We start from the raw sequence: 5,754 nt of genomic DNA on the forward strand, positions 1-5,754 counted from the left end.
TTGGCAGGAACTCTTCAGGATACAAGGCACTCAACTAAAACTCAGTACTTCCTATCATCCGCAAACAGATGGTCAAACCGAAGCCATCAACAAATGTCTAGAAACCTACCTTAGGTGTTTCACTTCCGAAAAGCAACACCTTTGGGTACAGTGGTTACCTCTGGCTGAATGGTGGTATAACACCAACTATCATGCCACCACCAAAATGACTCCCTATGAAGCAGTATATGGTCAACTCCCGCCTTCACCTACTTCGTATCTCAAGGGGTGCTCAAAAGTACAAGCAGTGGATCAACTCCTACAACACCGCGCAACCATGCTCGCCCATCTTCGAGAGAATCTTCATCAAGCTCAGAACCGCATGAAGCAACAAGTAGACCAGCATCGCTCCGAGCACCAATTTCAAGAAGGGGATCAGGTCTTTTTACGGCTACAACCATATAAGAAAACATCACTCAAAGACAAGGGGTGTCAGAAACTATCTCCCAAATTCTACGGACCATATCAAGTACTTCAGCGCATTGGAGAAGTGGCTTACAAGTTGGCCTTGCCACCTACTGCAAAAATCCATCCAGTTTTCCATGTCTCATGCCTCAAGAAAGTGATTGGGAACAATTGCAGAATTCAGACCAGTCTACCTGAATTGGACGAAGAAGGGTCCATCTGGCTTCAACCTGAACAGGTCCTATACACACGAGACAAGCAATTGCGCGGCCGCATGATTAAGGAAGTCCTCGTCAAATGGAAAGACACCTCTCTGGAAGATGCAACTTGGGAACTAGCCACTATTCTTCAGCAATTTCCGCAGCTTCAGCCTTGAGGACAAGGCTAGTCTTAAGTGGGAGGGCATGTTAGGGTCCCACCCTAACCCCCTTATTTATGTAATGGGATCACGTCATAGTCAAGAGTCAATAAAGCCCATATTAATAATTGTAAGTGGTTAATCTGCAATTAATGATGGAACCACAGTTAGTTGCAAATGGGTCGTAGTATTAGATAGATGGTATTAATAAAACCCACGGTATTGGTCCGTGGTATTGCATGTATAAGTCATATATAAAGGATAGAGACTCCCTGCGAGGAGCATCGTGTCTTATTTTGTAATCGAGCTTTGCTCTATTGGAGGTTGCCCCCTCGAAGAGGCAATTGAACATTACTCTCTGAATAATAAAATCATTGCTATTATGTGTTCTTGGTATCTTTTCTTCGCATATTCTGTATTTGGGTATCATTTTGCAGGTTAACAGCATAACAGGTATTGACTTGTGTATCCTTGGTTACATCAATGATAATTACAAGAGTGAATGTAGTGGACCCGATAAGCAAGCCATTGAATGTAGTGAAGCTAGTAATTTACTGTTGATGAACATAATGAAACTAGTAAGAAAGTCAGTGAACACAACAGTGAGCCTGGTGAACAACAGTTTGTTGTAGGGTAGATTGTTAATCATGGACTTCCATTGATTTTTCATGGATGGTTGGGACAACTCGAGGGTTTCTTTGGCTTGGACGAGATTAGGTTTATCGAGATGGCTTCATGTGATGGACTTCATATTGGCAGGCTAGAGTCTTCATCAGATCGTGATGTTGAATATCCAAGATTGGAGCGATTTGCATGAGTAGTATTTGATCCAAGAGGATGAGTGTAGGACTGAGCCAGTGGAGATCATGTAGGCTCAAAGGGAGTCTAACCTCAAAGGGAGCAACCCTATGGAGGTTTGGTATCTTCAGGTTCAGATATGACGAGGCAAAGACACTATCGAGATTGTCGGATTCATTCTACAGGGTATGTTGCAGTGATGGATGCCAGATGGGCTAGTGTCACCAAAGATGATGATGGTTACTTCCTAATCTTGGAAGTACCTCCCTCACTAAGAGGGAGTGTTGATTTTTGTAGCTTGGGAGGTACTCCAAGCCTTAAGGAATAAGGGTTTTGAAGAAGAAGCTCCACAAGTGGCCTTGTGGGCTTGGAACCCAAGCTTGGGGTTTTGCACCCATCGTGATTTGGGCCAAAACCATGAGCACATTTCGACATGTGATGGATGAGGATGATATCTCTCATCGAGATGAATCCAACACAATGAAGATCATCTGATTCCAAGTTGTAGAAATGGAGATATGAATTTTTGAAGTTATAGAGTGGGTTTGCACCAAATGAGTTAAGGTCGACTTAAGTTTAGTAAGCCTCTTGATAGTTGGACAAGCCCATGGAGGACGTTGGAAGGAGCCCTTCTTATGTGTATAAATAGGAGGTGATGGAGAGCCATTTTACTCATCCAAGGACATCAAAGATCATCATACATCTTTGAAATTAGGCTGAGTACAAGGAGGACAAAGCGTTGAGAATTAAGGGTTGTTTTGGGCTAGTTTTCTTCTTTATTGCAAATCCGAATTAATTGCAGAGGGAGGCTTCATTTCAAAATGAGTTTGGGGATGTTTCTAAGTGAAGTTTTGTGTGAGTGATCTCCCCTTGCTAAGTCGCAATCAATAGAGGCACAAAAGGGTATTTTGCAGCCCTCTTTTCCTTTGAGTTAGGCAGGTCGTAAGGCTACTTGTAGCTAAAGAATTGGCCGCAGGCATTATCTCATCTGAACAAAGGGTTGAGAAGGGTTGTTTAGGGTTGGATTTAGCCCAAACCTTAAGAATATTGTGGATATAGAATAGGAAGCGAAGTCTCCAACTGGAGAAGGAGGTCTGAACATGAGGGAAGAGGGTTGTAGTAGTGGGTTACAAGCCCTAACCAGAATAAGAACCTTACAACATGAATAAGACCTCAAACAATGTATGTATTGATGAAGAGTTTTGTTGATTTGATGTTAGGGGTCATGTCCTAGTGTGGACAGAGTTGTTGCAGCCTGTGGGAGCCATGTGTTGGGGTTGTCTTGGGAGGTAAGAAACCCAAACTAGGAGTTGATCTTGCAGTGAAGTAATAGGTGTCCTATGAGAGGAATGATTGGAAAAGTCTATTAGCAACCATGTGGAGGGGTTTCTTAGGTGTTGAATACCCTAACTAGGAGCAGGTGCTACAACAAGGATTGGTCACTCATGGACTATTGGAGGGAAGCATGAGAGTGGACCAAGTGTGGACGTGGATTGGGCATTATGGTTCGTTGGAGGACAGTGTGATAGTGTCCAAGTTGGAGCATGGTGTGCACCACCTTCATGGACCTAGATGGTTGCTAGAGTGGTAGTTGTTGAGCTCATAGGTTTGATTAGCCATAGGAGCAGTTGAGTAACCCTAGATGTTAAGTTATGGTATGTTCTATGCTTATAACAGTTTACTTCTTTTTCTTATTATATTCCACCGATTAGCAATCACATGTACATAAAGTAAAGTGCAGATAGAACATTAAACGATCGACAGAAAACAAGCCAAGACAAGAGACACAAGATGTGGCGGCTAGCCAGGGACAAACCCCACAATGTGTGGGGAAACCCTTTGATCAAATCTTCTTTTATCTTCAATAATTCAGCAGAGAGAAATAGTACAATAAATCTGATTCATATCAGCAGTAGCAAACCCTAGATCAGTAGCATCAGCATTAGCGGCTTCATTATCAAACTAGGGCAGACCATATCTCACAAACCGACAGTCGGATTGACTTCATTCCACCACCAAAAGTTTCGGCTTCCAGAGGAGGTCCATATGAACCTACAACGCAGTTCAAATGAGGAGATCTTCTAGGCCACGCAAGTCAATCTTTACTTCTGCAGTTGCAGCTTCAGTTTCAACAGTTTCCGGCTTCAAACTAGGGCAGTTGATATCTTGTAAACCGTTCGTCGGATTGACTTCATTCCACCACCAAAAGTTTCGGCTTCCAAAGGAGGTTCAGATGAACCTACAGTGCAGTTCCAAAGAGAAGATCTTCTAGGCCACGCAAGTCAATCTTTACTTCTGCAGTTGCAGCTTCAGATTCAACAGCTTCCGGCTTCACATGTGTGAGAGAGAGAGAGACCCATTTCAGTGCAGTAGAGAAGAGACTCATATCTGCGCAGTAGAGAGAGAGAGATGTGATGAGATGAGTGAGTCTAAATGAGGAAAAGTCCTCTTATATTTATACACAACGTTGGTGGGTGAATAGATGCGACTGTTGGGCTTCTGAGCCTACATGAGTTGTAGGTCGGCTTGATAATAATTCCATAATAAAAATAAATTCATATCTCCATGAATACTTATCGGAATTGGATGATCTTTATATCAATCCTACACCTCTCGATGAGAGGAATCTAATAAAAATATTATTATCCATGAATAAGATGACCCACATGAAGTTTTGCCCTGGTTGCCAATTTTTAACACTCCCTCTCAACCATGGAGAACTTCATCTGCAATCTGTCTATCGGTCGTTACTATTCATCCATCAAATGCACTGCCTTGTACAGCTTGACCCTTGCCCTGCTCTGCTCTATTTTGCCTGTTCTGCTTTGTCTTGTTCTGCCCTGCACTGATCTGTACTGTTTTGTTCTGTTCTACTATGCTCTTGCATTGTTCTGTTCTACTCTGCTTTTGTCTGAATTATGAAGAAGAAGAAATGATTGAGGATGTATCATACTGACTCAAATTCATTCTCAGAGTATGTACCACTGGTCCCAGACCAGTCTCAACCAACCCAAAGTCAGCGTCATAGTGAGTACAACTCCAATGGTCCTAGACCAATATCATCCTCCACTGACTCAAAGTCAATCTCAGAGTATGTACCACTGATCCCAGACCAGTCTCAACCGACCCGAAGTCAGCGTCATAGTATGGTACAACTCCTACCACTGGTCCCAGACCAGTATCATTGATCCCAGATCAATGGAGGTCATCCTAGCGTAGGGAGTACGGAAGTTACAACGATGCGTCCATCGGTACTACTATGGTCCCTAACTTCATTTCCCTGCTCATTGATCAGATGAGAGGTACTTCCCATGAGTCCCAGACTGCATGGGTAGGATGCCTCGATAGGAGAACTAATCAATCTTGTCCTCACAAGAGAACACATCAATCCTGCTACAATTGCCATGGAGAACACATCAATCCAGGCCGCCATGGAGAACACATCAATCCAGGCCTCACAGGAGAACACATCAATCCTGCTACAATCGCCATGGAGAACACATCAATCCAGGCCTCACAGGAGAACACATCAATCCTGCTACAATCGCCATGGAGAACACATCAATCCAGGCCTCACAGGAGAACACATCAATCCTGCTACAATAGCCATGGAGAACACATCAATCCAGGCCTCACAGGAGAACACATCAATCCTGCTACAATCGCCATGGAGAACACATCAATCCAGGCCTCACAGGAGAACTAATCACCCTGCTACACAGGAGAGCGAATCATCCGGTTCCACAAGAGAGCGAATCATCTTGTCCCACAAGAGAGCGAATCATCTTGTTCCAGTGTGCACCACCAGGGGAGGGTGAGTCACCCTGTGGTCGTATGTTGCTCCAGTAATAACCACAAGCCCTCAGAGCTCCCAGAGCTCAATGTATGCAACATGCATGACCCTTGTACAAGGGTTTCTTACCGACTCCAAGTCCTTTAGGAAAATCACAGATTAGATCTTTCCTCGGGGCTTTGACAAGGGGTATCAACATGTACATCATCTTAATGCGATGGAGCCTCCTTGCTCATCAACTTACCATATCCAAGATGATGTCTATCTGCTGGAACAATCGACGAATACGGGATTCCTCAATAATCGAATCCCACCTCTGGTTGTTATAGAGAATCACAATGGTATCCAATGTAAATCCAAA

Source organism: Pinus tabuliformis, chromosome 5_2 (genome assembly GCF_031772625.1).
Source record: "Pinus tabuliformis cultivar Carrire ecotype Pingquan chromosome 5_2, CPIR1, whole genome shotgun sequence".
NCBI classification, from domain to species: domain Eukaryota; kingdom Viridiplantae; phylum Streptophyta; class Pinopsida; order Pinales; family Pinaceae; genus Pinus; species Pinus tabuliformis.